The following is an 18655-nucleotide window of genomic DNA, read 5'->3' on the forward strand; positions in this document are numbered from 1 at the left end:
ATATTCATCCCAGTGTTTGAAAGGAGGCAGAAAATGAAATCTCTCTTTTATGTTTCTGAGGACAGTGATGAGTTAATTTGTAAAATGTTCCCAACAGACAGCCTGGTTTTGTATACTAAGCGTCTTTAAAATGTTCACATACTTTGACCCCTTAATTCCACTTTTGGAACATATCCTAAGGAAACCATCAGATGTATACTCAAGGATTTATTTATACGCATTCTAATTACAACATCATGAAATGAAATACTGGAAGCACTCTAAAAATCCAAATAAAGGTAGAAAGCTGTTAAATCTCTAAACCTGGAAGTCTATTAAAGGATATTGGACAACACTGACAGTATTTTAAATAAATTTAATTATGTAATATTGGACGCACAAGAAAGAATATTTGTACACCCATGAACCACCTAACAACTTAAGTACTAGAACATTCTCAAATATCACTGAAGCTATCTACTGGACTCTTACCTATCCAACTAGTATATAAAAACCTATCCCTAATTTCTTGGTTATATTTATGGTATTACTGAAGTGTAACATACATACAGAAAGATGCCCAAATCATACATATGCAGGTAATGAATATTATAAATGGACATAACAAGCATCCGGATTATCAAACTGAACATAAGAAGCCCTCCTTGGGTTCTACTCCTGGTGCTTCTCCCCAAAGGATTATCATTATTCTGACTTCTAATATCATAATTAGTTATGCCTGGTTTTGAACATTATATACTTCAATCCACATTGTATGTATTTTTCTTGTGTCTCACTTCTTTCTAAGCATTATATGTGTGGCTTATCTCACTTCCAGAATGGTGGGGTAAGGTTTTCTGAAAAATCTCCTCCATATGAGAAAAAGAACACACTGGCACAAACTGTTAAAATCAGCAGCTTCTGAATTCTGGAACAATGTGCAGCAATTTGAGTAATGTTTTTACTCAAGATAAACAGTGGAATCTTGGTAAACAGAGAGTCTTGTAGTTTTTTTAACTTGTCCTAATCACATCCCTTCTGCCCAGCTCCATAGTAGCCTTAAAAACCAACTATGATAGCTGTGAGAATAGCCTAGCACCCATAGGATGCAGAAGAATGAGTTTGGAGCACCCCCAACGCCCATTCCCACATATTTGCCACATTTGACCTTTCTGGAAAAGCTTCATTCTCAGATCATGTTTTTATTTGACCTGACTTGCAGCTCTCTCTAAGTGAGCTACCTACAGGGCATTTTACAAAAAAACAAACAAATCATTAGCAAATGTTTAACTTGCAGCTACTTGAGGTAGTATTACTAGTTGGGGCTAAGAAAAGCCTGGGGTCGGGGGGGAGGGCACTTAAAAGGAAAATAAAACCTGGGGAATAAGCCATCCCTAAGAAGCTTTGACAAGCTCTGGTTTATTCCTGGGAATCTAGAAGGCTACATATATACGCAGAACTGAGAGGATGTGCAAAGCTATGCACATGACCAGGAAAGACCTGAGAAGGCCTCAAGCTCTCACCTCTGGCTGAACTGAGGCTCTGTCAGAACAAGAAGTAAAGGCTAATGCAGAGTTATAAACTGCCTCCTGGAGCATTGAAAACAAGTCCCAATGTATATTAAACATATAATAAGTCCAGCAAGGGTGCGGGACACATAATCAATATACAAGTATCAGCGGTATTTCAGTATACTAGTAATGAACAATATGGAAATGAAATTGGGAAAACAATTACTTTAAAGAGCATCAAAAAATAAAATACTTCAAAAACTCCTTAAACACAAGGCACGCCCTGAAAACTACAAAACATCATTGAAAGAAATTGGAGAAGATCTACATAAAAAGAAAAACAGGGGCACGTGGGTGGTTCAGTTGGTTAAGCATCCAACTCTTGATATCAGCTCAGGTCATGGTCTCAGTGTCATGAGATTGGGCCCCGTGTCAAGCTCTGCACTGGGTGTGGAGCCTGCTTGGGATTCTCTTCTTCTCTCTCTAGTCCGCCTGTCCCCCACCCTCTCTCTCTTTTAAACAAAAAGAACATCACATAGTCCTGAAGAATTAAAACATTCAAAAGAAAAACTCCCCAAATTCATCAATGGGTCAATGCAATTTGTTGTCAAAAGTATCATTCCTGGATATTTTATATCTCCCACCAAGAGAAAAATGTAGTAATGCCATTAATACTTACAATACGGTGGCCCTCAGAATTCTGTATGAAAACAGTATGGATCTTCTTGCTTCTGCAGTTCCCTAATACGATTTATTTAATGCTGGTTTGCATTATTAACCATGGTATGGCATCCTCATTGTGCAGCCCATGAATATTGGTTCCCAATGACTCAAAAGTTGTTACTGTGCTTCACTGATGATAACCACAAAGGCAAATATTATCCAGAGTACAAAGGAAAGTATAAACAATAATTATTTTTCTGGTCATATTAACTTTATGATCTGAGAACATAAAACAACACGTCTCCCACTGCATCTTCTCTTGAACTCTTCAGGCTGCACTCCTCGAATATGTCGTCCATACCCCTGCCTTCCATACACTGCCACCAGTGGAAAAGAGAGGCAAGGACCCAGTGTTCAAAGCAAGAATGGGTCCATTCATGCATGGAATATCCATCCCTCACTGAGCATGGTATAAACTTGACTGATTAAAGTACAACCTCACCACGTTGATTAATCAGAAGGTCCTTTTGGCATTGTGGAGTAAACGTCTTATTGCCTTCAGAGGAATGAGGTGCAGCCATTCCTTAGGGACTGCCTGGAACATGGTGCAGAATTTGTGAAGAAGGTGGATGACCTCCTTGGGTACTGATGGTGGGGATCCTAAGAATAAATATTGGGTGCTGCCATCCCTGCTGCCCTTGGGTGCTACAGACCTAAGGCATAACCATGGTCCAACACAGAGGAGTAAGAATCCATGCAGGGACCTACCCATGGTATTCATTCCCAAGAGCTGACAGTGGACCATTGTTAGCCCAGAGCTCTGAGCTTCTCCTGTATCCTGTCTTGGATAAAAGTCATCCCAAACCAATGTGTCAGCACTATTCTGGTGGCCCAGTCTCATTGGAGTATCTAGTCAACCCCATAGTCTTGTTAGAGAGTCAAATACCTTAAGTGGAGAAGCAAAGACTGTGGCCCACATAGCATCTGGTATTGACTCAGAGCACCCCAGCTGGAGAGTACTACTGGCCCTGGCAGGTTTGAGGTACTGGAATGGGACTTAGAAAATTTTGAGGTTGATGCTTCCAGTAATAGAGACTCACCTGGGACCAAGTCTAGGCTCTAAGTGTACTGCCCAGAGAACACTGCTGGCCCTGGTGAGTTCCAGGCATAGAAAGGTGACTTAAAACATTTTTGGGAAGGCATTCCAAAACATGGGGATGCCTGAAACATGGGGGCAAAGAGCAGGAGCACCTCTGGCACAGGTCGAAGAAAGATATTGTTAAAGATGGCTATTAGTTTACCAAAATCCATTTCTTTTTCTTAGAGGCAGACAGCAAGATTATATTTCCAGGTTTCCTTAGTGTTAGGTGTGACCCTGTGAGTTCTAGTTAGTGAATTGGATGTGAATGTATGTAAAGAAGTGAGATATGCCACTTCCTGACCTAACCCATACATTCTTCCTACAGGACATTCTGCTCTCTTTGCCTTTGCCTTATTGGATGTATGTCAAAATTCAGGATAGGCTTGGGAGCTATGTTTCAAAGATGACCTATCTTGTCTTGATTGTCTGGATCATTTAGTGAAGCATAACCCTTTACCCCCACGGCAAATTAAATTTGGAAAAGAAATACACTTCTTTTTTTTTTTTTTTTTTACTTCTATTGCATTAGACCACTGAGTTTTCAGAGCCTAGGTGTTATAGTAGCTAAATTAATACAGTAATAATTTAAGACTGTATAATTTATGTCAGAATTCTTAGTTATTAAAATTAAGCGTGTGAAATAATTTAGAAAAGGAGATTGTTGCCACTAAAGGCCAAAATAAGTTTATTGAGCATTTTGCCCTAAAATTAGACGTAGCTGTTAACATTAACTTCACATGTAAGAGAAATACTATAGATGTAGTCTGTCTTAGTTTTAGCAAGGTTATATGATTACATTTCTCATGGATCCCTTTTAGCTGTGTACTTACAAATAAAAGCGTAGGAGCTATGTCAACCTGGTGGAAGTTTCTAGTCAAGTTCCAACACCTCTGTCATTGTTTCTCTTTTCTTCATTTTTAGTAGCAACTTCAATAGAGACAGATGAAGAATGCTTATCTAATTTGTAGGTGATGAAAACCAAGATGAGATAATATGATATGTCAGAATCAAGATTCAAAATGATAGACTGAAAAGATGGACTGAAATAAAGAAAATGAAATTCAGCAAAAATAAATGTAAGATATGGAATTGAGTTTCAATGTAACTTACCTCAATATGACAGATATGGCATGTTGTAAAGGGTAAAATTGAGGACATTTCTCAAAGGAGCTGTTCAAAATCCACAACTTGCCAGATAAGTCACCAAAATGATACTATAGTTGCTCCTAAAAATATCGCTCAGATAAAGATTAGGAGTACAGATAGATCTGGAAACCTTAAAACAGAGATTCTCAGTAGAGGTTTTTTTTTTTTTGAATTTGTAGGTGTATTTTTTTTTTTAATCATTCCATGCTTATGGCATAGGAAGCATTATTTGCCAGCCATGCTACACATCCTATAATACATGAGCCAGGTCAAGACTTCAAAGAATTGTCTTCCATCATTTATGACCTTCAAATATGCTACAGGATGTTAGTATGGGCAAACATTATTTATAATCACCTAAGCTTAAAACCTAACTACAGTTAACATAAAATCTTAAAGTATTATTTACAAGGTATTAATTTTTCAGGTATAAAACTACTATGTGTAAAAAGGGAAGCTTATACTTTGGTTTTTGATCAGAACTTTACCGGGAGATATCTACAAGTTCAGAAAACTATGTCACTGGTAGTCATACTATTCACTTCTATATTAGCTGGCATTTGATGTTGGTGCATTAATGGAGATTTTATGTATAGGTGCAATCATCTCTTTTCTTTGTTATGTCTGCTCTTGTAATCTTTTGCATATTGAAGTACACATTATTATATGCTACTCTTTAAAAACATCTCATTTATATTATACTTAGGATTTTAATTTTTTTTACTATCTTTAGATTTCTTCATTTCATTAAGGTTTTCACAAAATACAAAACTCAGACATAATTGTCTATGTCCACCCCAAAATAGAATAAAATGCGTGGTTAGCACACAAACTTAATGATCTTTCTCATTTTATTTATTTATTTATTTATTTATTTATTTATTTGTTGGAGGCTTTACAATTTTCTTCTCTATCTATGTTACTTCTTAAGGCTTTAAGGCTTTGCAGACCCTTCATTAATGAGTACTCTATTTGTCCTCAGGGTACACTGCCCACAGGCAAGGAATGCCACTATAGATACATTCCTGAGGGTGACACACACTGATCTATGTTGCCTCAGCCTTTTAAAAACTAAACAACCAATCAGCTGTCCTCTAATCAGTTCTCACAGTTTCATTAAGTCTCTTTCTACTACAAAGTAATAATAGAAGGGGATAAGTTCCCAGCAGCATTCAAGCTCTCACCAATCCACCAAGAAGGGTGAGAAGGAAAACACTGGCTTCTTCCAGGATAGAATTGTTTCCTTTTATCCAGAAAAACCTCAATAACCTGTAGAGTTCATATATATATATATATATGTTATATATATATGTTATATATATATAATTTTGAAGATTTATTTATTTTAGAGAGAGTGAGAGCAAGAATGTGGGGAGGGGCAGATGGAGGAGAGGGAGAGAGAGAGAGTCCCAAGCAGACTCCCCGATGAGGACGGAGCTTCATCCCACCACCCTGAGATCATGACCTGGGCTGAAATCAAGAGTCCCACGCTCAACCTACAGAGTCACCCAGGCTTGAGCTGCCCTCAACAACCTGTATAGTTTAAATGGTGGTTTAGAGAGAAACATTTTTAGATTAAATTATGTTGAAATAAAGGGCAATCTTTTGGTTGGGTATTTCAGAAGAGGTTGAAGTGGAGAGGAAGTTCGTGTTGGTAAAGTACCACTGAAAGTACATTCCCCACCAGCAGTCATTTCGTGTGCCAGCTTTGGGGGCAGAGCCGGGGCCCCTGCCTTAGGAATGAAATCCAAGGCAAGAACCTCCAGCACACAGCTGACTTGCTCCTAGCCAGGTTTGATCTTGTTACCCAGCTTTTTGCTGCTCAGTGAGGAGTGCTCACTTCATTTTCACAAAATGCCGGTAATCCTGGAATTGGTCCTCCCAAGGGTAGTTGGCCAGGTTGTCCAGTCTCACACATTCCCTTTCACCCAGGGGGGCCACCGCGCTTTCTGGAAACGCAGCCCCTTCCTCTGCGAGCCCAGGGGCTCCCCTGGCTTGGCCTCCCCTAGGACCCCCACCTCGGACATCTCCTGTGGCTCCAAGCAGGAGCCCTTCTTCTGCTGGGTGGGGGGGAGGGGCCAGTGGAAGAGGAGAGAAGGCAGGCTCAGCGCAGACCCCCTCCAGGCGGTGGGGGGCGGGGTCGCCCTCGCCCGGGGTCACATGGTGCGGCTCACGCAGGACGTGCTGGGAGGCCGAAGCCGGCGGGAGCCTCTGCCCTAAGAGGTGGCGCGTCAAGAGAAGGTGGTCTCGAGGTCGCGGGCCTGCGCGCCGTTAATGCTGTTCTGGTCAGCCCGGCTGAGCGGGCGTCTGCGCGGGTGACTTGGGCGCAAGGGCCTGTGGTCCCGCCACACGGCCTCCTTGCCCTCGCTGAAGAGCTGAAGGTGCTCCAGCTGCGGAGCCGGTGAGTGTGTGGCCTCGGGGTTGGCGGGGGGGGGACCAGAAACTTCTTCCGGCTTTGGCTCCCCGTTTTTTTTTTTTTTTTAAGATTTTATTTCTTTATTTGACACAGAGAGACACAGTGAGAGAGGGAACACAAGCAGGGGAGTGGGAGAGGGAGAAGCAGGCTTCCCTCTGAGCAGGGAGCCCGATGCGGGGCTCGATCCCAGGACCCTGAAATCATGACCTGAGCCGAAGGCAGACGCTTAATGACTGAGCCACCCAGGCGCCCCGGCTCCCCGTTTTTGAAGTGTTGCTCCCCATTGCCTAGGGCTTCAGCGGATTCAGAGAACCGGATGTTGGTTTTTGTCTCCTGGAAGTCGTCGTTTCCCAAAGCATTGAAAGTTGGGACCGGCCTCTTGGGCCGATAGTTGTGGCAGTGAGTGGAGCTGCCCGCGCTTGAACGTCTTCGGCTCTCTTGGTCCCGCTGCTCCATTTTGGAAACCTCCAGCCCCAAGCAGTGGGGCTTCCTGCACTGAAAGCCTTGCACAATCTGCGCCTGCCCAGACTGGATGTGCACTGGTGCGGTGGGCAGGGTGGCTCCTCATACCTGGGTTCTGAGCAGTGGGAAGAGACCAAGGCACAGGCCCTCCCCCTCGAACCTTGGATAGGAAACTAGCCTGGCCACCTGGCTCCTGTGATTAGGAACAGCTTTCCTTCCAGCGTTCTCCGCGTGGGTGTTGACTGCCCAGGTGGGCAGGCATCCAGGGCTCCCCCTCCCAGCTCTGGGCTGCCTTGCCTTCTTAGACTTCTAAGAATGTTCTGGAAAGAGGAAAAGGACGACTTGGTCCTGCCAAAGTTGCTTCACAGGTTCTGGGCGAGGCCTTCTTTTCTCTAGCCTCTGCGGGTCTTTGTGGAAATCGCCCGCCCAAGGCTCTGGATGCCTGGAAGATCTCTCGTCTTCATCCACTCGCCTGAGGGGATTGGAGGCTGTGGTAATTAGAAGGTGAGCTGCTGCTGTCGTTGCTCTCTCTCTCACTGGAATATGAGCTGTTGCCTTGGAGAGGGGTGGGATGTCCCTTCGGAGAGGTATTCTCTTCGTTTTCAGGTACTGAAGAGAAATGGACTTTGGAAGGGATACATTTGGCTGTAGTTTCAAGCTTCTCTCCTGGGGACATTGACTCATGTTCTCGGGGCTCATCGAAGTCAAACCCAGGTCTGCCAGATCCATTTTGGTTTCCATTCTCATCAAGAGTAGCCATCTTTTCGTAAGCTCCCTGAGGAGCTGTATATCCAGTTTCCTTGGCTAGTGCAAGGTGGAGTGTGCTCTTAGTACCCATGGAAGGCTGGGGCACCTGGGCAGAGTGTACCAGGTAGATGTCAGTCAGCATCAGAGTTGGTCAGGTTGGGCCTTCTGGATGTAATTCTGCTTGGGCTGTACTGGGGACACTATTCTCTAGACTCTTCTCGAGCACAGTATGCGACTGTTCCTCTATGAAGGGAGTTTTTAGAGAGCCTGCAGAGTTTGCCTGAGGCTGGCAGAACCATTTCTGATCGAGGCTAGATGAAGAGCTAGGTGGCTCTCAGTGCTGAAAGGCTGCAGGCTGACATTGTGAGCTGGGGATGCGCCCTATTTAGGAGGCATGTTGTCAGTAGCGGTCTCCAAGGAACTGGGGCACTGCTGGCTACATGACAGGGGTGGCTCTCCCTTGCCCAGAGGAACATTATGCCTTTTATCCTAAGCCTGACCATCTGCTGATGCTCAGGCCTACTACCTTGGAGAAGCAGGGCTGAAGAGTTCACCTCATAGTCTGCTGAGACTGCCCCTGGGGAGTCTTGACATAGCAAGTGTCTGGCTGTCACATCCTTTCTAGGAGGCAACCTTGAACAGAAGTGATATCCATGGAGCCTAAACACTGGCCAGAGATGCCAGGGGGTGGATGATCAAAGATGCTAGAACTGGGAGAAGGAGCTATAAGGGAAGTCTTGTTACAGAGGTACCTGAGCTGATTAGTGCTGCTGGTGGACTTGCCAGGGGAAAGAAGATGGCAGGGTGGGTATCCTCCGCTATTCCAGGCTCCCTTTGCTCTCCTGGGAGCTGCACTGTCAGGGCCCTACCTCACATTAGCACGGTCATAGTTGTAGAGGAGCTGAAATGGTAGCTTTGGGGCCAAGGAGTGCCAGCTGTGCCCTGAGATGTTTAACATCATGCTGGCATCAGGTTGGTTCTCCCCAGATTTGATGAGAATGTCAAGGGTGAGGTCGGCCTGCAGGTTCACCACACTTTTGCTTCAGCCAAAGCTTTGTTCCTCCTGATTGTGCTGCTTTCCTGAGCTGGGGGTCAGAAATGAGGTTGTTTGGGCTAAAGGAGTCAGAGGTGACAGTGTCTGAAGCTTCAGATCTGTACATGAAGCTCATCGCCTCTGGCGTGGCCACGGCCACCCTCAGGGCTGCATGGGGCTCCAGGCCAACCCTGAGTTCAAACCTCACTGCTGCTCAGGGGCTTAGCCACACTCAAACATGGGCCGTTTGGCCATGATGTGCCTACAGCAGCTATGATGGGCAGGTCCTGGGGGCGGGGCTTGAGGGGGCTGAATCCAGATATATTCAAATATTAATTATTTGAAATCGTTGTTGCAGGTAGATTAATTTTTACTAATGAATTTGAAGGATTGTAAAGAGCATTACAAAATATTTGTTATAAAAAGAGGTGTTGAATCATATAGGTTCAAAAACCACTCCTCTAAATGTCTACGTCTCACCTATAAAAGGGTTTGATGTCCTCTAGAATTTAGAATTATAGTGATGGTTTGTGATGTGGTAATAAGGAATTTAGAGTACAAGCCATTTAAGGAAAATGTCAGATATTTGGGAATAAAGAGGATGTGAGAGGAACTTTATTGAGCATATGCTATGCACCAAGTATTATGCTTATTTATTGTTCTTTTTTATGTCATTTTTTAAAATGTTTACAATCAACTGTTGAGGTAGATATTATTTCTCCATTTAAAACTGCGGAAACTCAAGAGCATTTAAGTAACTTGTCTGGAACGAAAAGCTATTTTATTGTGAATACGGGATTGAGACCCAACTCTTTGGGTTCAAAGCCTAAACTCTTAACCACTGTGCAAGAGAAGATTAACTGGGGCATAACAGCTGTCTCCAGTTCCTGAAAGGGCTGATGTTCAAAAAGAATAGGTTTTACCTGGGCCATTCCAGAGCTATAAAGCTTGGAATAGTGAAGAGAAATTAAAGAGTGGTAGATTTTGGCTCAGTTTAAAGAACTTTATCACAACTAGTTATCCCTCAAGAAGATGGACTGCCCCAGGAGGTACTGACTGGAAAGGATATCAGCAAACAATAAAATTCAGTATTGATTATCTTGGGTCAGAATTACTGAAGAAACATTTTCTTCATTTGTGTCAGAGGTTAACACAGTTTTGTTTTAAAAGATTTTATTTGAGAGAGAGAGAGCAGGGGGGGTAGGGCAGAGGGCAAGGGAGAGAGAGAGAATCTCAAGCAGACTCCCCGCTGAGCACAGAGCCCCAAATGTGGCTCGCTCCTACGACCCATGAGATCATGACCTGAGCGGAAATCAGTAGCCAGATGCTTAACCAACTGAGCCATTCAGGCACCCCTAGATGTTAACTCAGTTTTAACTCAGATTCAGTGACTCTTCTGAATTATTTTTTTCAACCTTCTACATGGAAGTCCCTTCTATAACACCCTGACATGTAATCATAAAGCCAGTAGGAGCCTACTATCTTCTATGTATTCTTGTCTGCAGTTAATTCATATAAATTTCCAATATTTTATTTATCCTTGAATCCCACCTTAAATTCTTTTTGGAGCAATGTGGCAGGGAAACATGTTTCCCCAAGAAGTTCATGCCATCATAAGACAGCACAAAGGATCGGGAGGGTTTTTCTTACATTGACATTTTTATTTCTATTTGTTGGATCTTTAAGTATTTGAAGATGGTGGTCATATTTTCCGGTTGTCTTTGATAATGAGCCATTGCTCATTTGACCTCACTTACTATTAGTTGGCCAACTGTCTCGAAGATATTTTTGTTTTTTAAAAAACTCCTTTTATGGCACGGGCACCAAAACAAAACGTAAGTGTATATACCATCTACACACAAAGTTTAAGGAGCTTTTTAGCTCTGGTCAGCCTCTTGGCTCCTCTTTCAAAGAATCTAGTGAATTAAGGGGTTAAAACTCTGAAGTATAAGAAAAATTCGGTTATACCAAATCAGGTATACATTACATACTGAGATATAATAAAAAATCGTCTGATGATCACTCTCATGATGGATTATAATCCAACACAGCCACAAAAGTCTTGGGCAGATGAAGATGATCTTTTCCCCCAAGTGGATGAGAACATGAATTTTAAAAGGTTTGAGGCTTTTCAACTCCAGGACAGTCACGTGGAGTCATGCCTTGTAGCTATAGTGGTAAAAGCAAATAGAAGAAAGAAATTTTTGACAAAAGAGTCAGTGGTGGATTGCCACTGAGTTGCCCTGGGCGCTGGTCTGGAGATTTGACCTCAGTGTTTTCAGACTTTGTATTTCACTGCCTTGAACCTTGTTGACATTTGCTTGTTTACTGTGCTTCTTGCCTGCTTCTACATAATAAAGTAAAAAGGAACAGAAGTGCCTTTTCAGTTAAATATAAACTATATAAGGGACGTTTGTGGGAGGGTAAGCAGTACAGGTCACTCATTTGGAAAAAAGAATTTTCTAATTGTAGGCCAAATATTTAGGTTAAAAAAATCAGTGTCTTGAGTTTCTAACTTGTTACTGGCACTCTAAAACTCAGTGGAACATGTCATAATGTTCAGAGATAATGGCTACCTCTCTGACAGCAATAGAAAGCAATTATGTTGGTATAGCAGTAAATTTTTTATTTTTATTTTATTTTATTTTTTTTTAAGATTTTATTTATTTATTTATTTGACAGAGAGAGACACAGCGAGAGAGGGAACACAAGCAGGGGAGTGAGAGAGGGAGAAGCAAGCTTTCTGCTGAGCAAGGGAGCCCGATGCGGGGCTCGACCCCAGGACCCTGAGATCATGACCTGAGCAGAAGGCAGTCGCTTAACAACTGAGCCACCCAGGCGCCCCTGTATAGCAGTAAATTTTTTAGACTTTAAAAGAATGATTTCAATATGAATATATATAGCCTGAGAGGAGAAGATAATTTGAATCCCATATAAACCTGTGATCATTTATTCTCATCATTCAATTACCAGGAGAATTAAATGGTTTTCCAAGGCTCTACACCTCTTTAGTTCAATACACATTGACCTAAAAGTGACAACTTTTGATAACCTACCTGATTCTCTTTCCACAATTCCATATAATTATGAGATGTTGGAGCACAGGATTCACATATGTTAGTCTATGCTTTATATACCTAGCAAGATACTTTAAACTCAAAGACTGTGTTATGGGTGTGTTGAATGGAATAGATAACATACGTTTTCCCCCTGACCTAAACTTTTGTTCCCCGTGGGCCTCCCTTAACGTGAGTCTATTCTTTGTCTTTTTACTCCCAGAGTATGGTTACTCCTATAGAAAAAGTTTTAAAATGTCAACTGAGAGAAAAAGGCTTTGGGGAAGTGTTCTTCTCATTGTTATCAGAGCATGGAATTATTAGTAATTTAGCTAACTGAGCGCAGTGAATGCTGCAAAATATGTACACCTCTTTGGAAGGGTGAAGGATATTTTTTCTGATAGGCTGATGAGGTCAGGGTTTAGACAGTGCACGAAGTGGGAACATTTCAGAATTACCAACAGATATAAACCATACTGTCTCAGAAGATCAGATATTTTATCATGCTAGGCATATATGAGTGACCTGAAGGGATTACAAGGCCCTTGGCAATTCAAAAAAAGTTAGTGTCCCAAAGGCTTCCCTGGGAAACTGAGTTGTGGGTTTGAAGCCTTGAAATTGGAGGACAGCATTTACTTAATCCACAGTGTTACCCAAGAGAAGACCTTGGATTTTCAGAGCCATATCTATCAAACAAGGAAACCAACACAAAACAGGTAGACTAAACAGCCTAGCACCACTTTGCTTGTATCCCTAAATATCAGGGCAAACTTTATCTGAGCTTCAACCTCCAGACTACTTGCAAATGATGTCATTATGCAGACCTAGCTTTGGCATGAAGACATAATTAGTATTCAGTCTGACAGAAAACCATTTCATTTAATTCCACTGGCTGAGATCCAACCGGCAGTATATATATGACAGCATACGAAACAGGCACTTTGGGTAAAAGCAGGCTTGGCATTAGTACGCTGAACAGTGACCTGGAATGGGAACAGGGACGGAGCAAGGTTGGAAGGAGCAAAGGAACAGAGGGAGTTGTCATTCCAGTTCAGAAACCCACTGAGTTCATGTTTTAGATACGAAGAATGAGGTTTATTTAATAAAGATTCTTATGCCCTGTTAGTCATACTGTCTTGACAAATTTATGAACATAGTCATGATTAACTTTTAACCTGAAAAAATTACAGAAATCCTCTTAGGAATTTACCTGGTATGAGAATCTAATCCCACATATTAAATGTCTTTTGCAATATGAAGACTGTATGCTGTTTCTTTAACATACTAGTTCTTTCTCTGTGACCCCCAGCATTTTGACTGATCTGGGAACTGTCTGTGAAAAGTATTTACTTGACACAGAGATTACAATTAACCAATGATGACATTTAGTGCTCCAGATGCATCCCCATGCTTCTCTTTCCTGTTCTGTGTTCTGGGAGAGTGACCTGTATAGACTCTATTGTTAGTCTTCTTTGTCCTATGGCTTCTACTTGGATTTTGTCAGTAGGAGGCACCAACAAGAGATTTGGAGATTGAGAGGAAATCCCTGCAGGTTCCCTGTGGGTAGGCTCTGCCCTCTACTGAAGGCTACAGTTCCTCTTAGGTGACCCCTCTTATAGAGTACTCTCTCTGAGTTCTATAATTACTCCTGTCCCTGGTCTTTTTTTGCACCTAAGAGTATCACCCTGATCTCAATAAGTCTGGGGTACTGCATTATTGCATTTTTTCCCCTAAACCTTGCCCATGTCTTTGAAAAGGGCCTTCATTAAACACACCTCCAGTCGTTTAATTTTGGCTTTTCATCTGTTTCCTGATGACTGTTACTGACAGTTACAGGTTCTGACATGACTGGACAAAAGTCAGAATTATCCAGAGAAAGAAAAAGAAAATGTAACTAGAGAAGTCTAGGAGACTATTGCTTCACAGGAATGGAAAGTAGTAGAATTAATTGGTGGGATTTTGAACGGAAAGGAGTCTCCGATGTCTGAGATCACTTGGTGGTTCATTGTCCTGAAATTCGTGGGCAAGGATGTTTCTATAAATTTATCACTAAGTAGAGGATGTGCTTTGATGTTTGCTACAGAAGTAAGGACAGATTAAGGTTGATTTATAGTCTACTTTTTATTTATATCTATGGTTAGGGAATTGATGGTCATGAATGAAAATAACAGTTTTTACTTGGTCAGTGTGAGAATCCAGCTTTCCACGATGACCTTACTTACATCCTTTTCAAGCCCCATATCCCAGCATTATCATCCATGCCACACCTTTATGCAGGGTGAATAGTGATTAGTAAATGGGAGTGGCCTTCTGGCTCACTTTTCTCATCTTTTACCCACCCTCATTACTCTTTATTTCCTTGTTTATAAATAAATCTCATTTATTGATTGAATGAATCTTAATTCAGGATATAAGGTGCCTTTCTTTTTTCCTACTTTAGTTATTTCTTTCATTCTCTCTCTTTCTCTCATATATATTTTTGATACGAAGTAAAAGAGAGGAAGTGAACAGCGGAGAGAAGAGCAGACATGTGAATAGAAGGGGGACAGTTTATTATGAGAAGATTGGACAAAGTGAAGCAGGTGCTAAAGGGTGCAACAAAACATTTTACTTCTATGTTATTCTTGCTGAGAATGCTTGTCTGTCACACTGGGTTCAGCTTAGGTAAGTAGTAGAATAAGTCTTGTTATGCTAACAGCAAACAACCAAAATATATTGCAAATCAAGAGAAAACTTTAGCATTTTCACTTATTAACAGTGGCCACAAGACTGCAGAGAAGGTGCATATTTACATGACCAAAACCTAGCAGAGTTCACAATATATCACTTCTTTGAATCAGCAAGTATTTTTTGAGTGCTTACTGTGTGTCAGGCATTGTCATGTATGCTGGGTACCTTGCTGTGAAGGAGGTGAATGTACATCCCTTTTCTTGTGGATCTTACATTCTAGTTGGGGTTGTCACAGTCAATAAAACATGAGTTAAATATGTAACGCGCTAGTCAGTGATTGTTGGAGGAGGTCATCGAGAAAATATGACCACCATTCAACCTGAAAGCAGGACCTGGGCAGTCAGAGGCTCTTCATCCTTTCCCATGTCCTTGGATGTGCATTCAGCCCACTGTGGGAACCAGTTTCAAGGACACCTAGAGCCTTGAGAGAACAAGGTGTTGTTGAGACCATCTGGACTGAGTACCTGACTGGACCTTGTTAAGGCTTCTGTGTAAACTTTTGAGATTCTGCTGAGTGGGTGCTGAGATCTGCCTGTGGCCCCCAAGGCAAGCCCTGTATGTAAGTTACCTTTCTTATTCAACCTGCCACCTACCGATTCAGGGTGGTTTGCTTCTTTCTTCAGTCTCTCTGTGCCCCCCGTGATGGGGGCCAGTTTTCAAACCAACAGTTAAGTGCTCGAGAGAAAAATGAAACAGGAAGGAATATAGGAAGTGCTAGAGAGAAGTGGTGCATTTTGAAAGGGGCAGTCAATGAAGGTCTCCTTGAGAAGTTGGCATGTGAACAAAGACCAGTAGTCGGTGAAGATGCCCATCCATACAGGGATATCTGGGGAAGGCACAGAATCCGGAATAGCCAGTGCAGAAGCCTTGAGGCAGAGCATGTTTGGAATATTGAAAAAAGAGAACAAGAATATTAATATGGTTAAAGTAGAGGAAGTCAGAGAGGTAGAGATTAGAGAGAGACAGCTTGTGTAGGTCAGGGGATGGCAAATAAAGAACCAGACAGTAAATATTTTAGGCTTTGCAGGACAAGATCTCTTCACATATGCCCCTCCTCCTCTTTTTCTTCTTCCTTTCCCTCTTCTTCCACTTAGGCTCTTGCTTCTTCTTCTGCTTACCCCTAAAGAATGTAAAAATCATTCTGTGCTGGGGTCTACTGTTTGGATTTGACCTGCAGATGGGAGTTTGATGACCCCTGATAATAGATGACTTTAAGGGAGGGTGGAAATCACTTACATTTTACGAGGGTCACTTTCTCTGCTTTCTAGAGAAGAGACCACAGAGGACAACGACAGAAGCAGGGAGACAGCACGTCTTGCCAGCTATCCAGCCATGGACTATGGTGATGGCACAGACTCTGGGATTGCCGTGGATGTGGTGAGTTTGAGTCCACATACCTTTGGAAAGAACTGCTGACGGGATTTAATGGTGGGTTAGCTGTGGGCATGAGGGATGCAGAGAAGACATGGATGGCTCTAATTATTTTTTTTTTCCTGAGTAGTTAGAAGAGGGAGTTACTGTTTACTGAAATGTCAAGTGGGAGGAACCTTGAAAAGTGGCCATTGAATTTACCAAGAAGAGATTATTGCTCACTTTGGAACTTTCTGGTTGTTTTAAGGAGAGGGCAAACTCCTAATTCAATCAGGCTTTTGAGACACAAGAGAGAGAAAGAATAGAGATAGTGAATAGGGACAACACTTGATAGAGTTCTTCTTTTAAAAGTATCATATAGAAGTGAGATGTTAAATGGAAGGTGATTAGTGGTTAAGAAAGGTTTTTTTTTTAATTATTTTTTTTAAGGTAGTTTAGGGTAGTATTTTTTAAGGTAGAAATTGAAATAGGTTTGTGTCCTACTGGAGTGTTGCTCTAGTGAAGGGGAATTGACGATACAGGAGGGAAAGAGGGGAATTGCTGCAATGATGTCTTTGAGTAGGTGAGAGAGCATGGGAGCAGGTGGAATGGGAGGCCTTAGCTGGGGAACACGGAGGAAAGCCAGGCACAGACACAGGTGGGCGAATAGATGTGTTGTAGGAAATTGTAGAAATCCTCCTTGGTTTCTTCCTCTGTTCTCTTGCTGAAAGAAAAGCAAGGTCATCAGCTGAACATAATAAATATTGGGGAAGGTGGAGTTAGGGGTTTTAGAGGAGGTTACCTTACAAAACAGTTGTGAGTGAGGAAATGTAGGAGGGTTGCCATGAAGGGTGCATGTGAGATTAGTGGATACCTGTTGGAAGTGAGACTAGCCAGCATGCCTGTATTTTTCTCTAGCCACATTTCACCTGCAGAATAGCAAAAGCACTGGGTTTAACCAAGTGAGTTGAGGTCAGAGAGGGACAAAAGATTTCAGGTAGATGAAAGGGGTCATTTTAATTTGGATAATGATCAACTGGTTAGAGAGGGAAGTAAAACATTGAAGAAAATAAAGGACAGTGAAAAAGAGGCAGGTTGAATGGATTATAGGTACTGATGGAGTTGAAAAATTGTGGGAGTTGTGGCACTAGATGGAAGGAGCTAGAAAGTTAGGTATTGGATGGAGAGTGGGGTACTTGAAAATGAGGTCTGAGGAGGTTGTAATTTTTGGTAATGAAAAAGTCTGGGATATGAGCATGAATTGTGGCTCTGGGAGAGTGGGAAATAAACTCCTTTTAGAGAATTAAGGAATTAAGAGTCTGGGTTTTACAGTAATCATCTACGTGAAAATTTAAACCACTAAGAATTGTCCCAGGTATGTTGTTGCAGAAAGTGACAGTCAGCCGGAAGCTAAAATCTTCAAGGAATAAGCATGAGTGACAGTTTGGTGATGATAAATGGTTATAACAAGGAGAGATGGTGGTGGTATAGTTTGACTACAGGAGATTCAAAGCTTGTTTTGTTTTCCTTTTGTTTTTATAGAGGATAGAAAGACTATGTTCTATAAGCAGCAAGGAGTACACAGTCCCAGTGACAGGGAGGAAGTGAAAGACAATACAGATATTGGTAGGGCTGTCCGGAAAGTCAGGTTTCAGTAGAGAAGGATGCGGGAAGAGAAATGGAGAAAAAGAATATAGGGAATTTTGCTGATGGCTGGCTATGAATTTCAGAGGGAAGCATGGCTGGGTTTCAGAACTGGCTAGAAATGAGGGCTGAGGCATAAAGAATACCTAGGGAATTAGAGATGGAAGTTGAGAGATACCTGGGAGTTGTGGGAATCATTTGGTGACTGAAGCAAACAGGTACAAAAAGCACAGTGAACTTGGTGGTGTTAGTCTCAAGGCAGTCAGGACTGGGCTGCTGGGAAGGAGGAGGTAGGCATCTTGTCAGAAGTATGAAGACCCTGGGCTTCTGCCAGAGGGGTGTGGGCGGGTGGAAAGTAGGGGGCATGGGCCAGTGCAGATTTGTATGTGTGCGTATATTAAATGACAGTCTAATGAATAAAAGTTATTGTTACGGTGCTATATTAAAATAATTCATTGCCATCATCCTCATCCTCAACCGTGAAATATTAAGTAGTTACTCTCTGCCATGGACTATTATTATTTTTTTTTAAGATTTTATTTATTTGAGAGAGAGAGAGAATGAGAGATAGAGAGCACAAGAGGGAAGAGGGTCAGAGGGAGAAGCAGACTCCCCGCCGAGCAGGGAGCCCGATGCGGAACTCGATCCCGGGACTCCAGGATCATGACCTGAGCCGAAGGCAGTCGCCCAACCAACTGAGCCACCCAGGCGCCCTCTGCCATGGATTATAATTGGAATTTACATAAGCTTTTTATTATTAGCGTCTCACAAATGTCC

The 18655-nt window shown here is 42.2% G+C and overlaps 1 protein-coding gene and 1 pseudogene across 1 annotated transcript in view; one reads left to right on the plus strand and one right to left on the minus strand.

Annotated features, from left to right (window-relative positions):
- Positions 1–6276: 6276 nt before the first annotated feature.
- On the minus strand, positions 6277–10030 carry LOC113911853 (annotated as a pseudogene).
- Positions 6716–18655, plus strand: part of CHRM2 (cholinergic receptor muscarinic 2) — a 369062-nt gene continuing 357122 nt past the window's right edge. The window contains exons 1-2 of the mRNA XM_027574639.2: positions 6716–6841; positions 16153–16261. The gene's annotated coding sequence lies outside the window, so the exon portion shown is untranslated. The remainder of the gene's footprint in view (positions 6842–16152; positions 16262–18655) is intronic.

This window comes from Zalophus californianus, chromosome 12, assembly GCF_009762305.2.
Source record: "Zalophus californianus isolate mZalCal1 chromosome 12, mZalCal1.pri.v2, whole genome shotgun sequence".
Lineage (NCBI taxonomy): Eukaryota > Metazoa > Chordata > Mammalia > Carnivora > Otariidae > Zalophus > Zalophus californianus.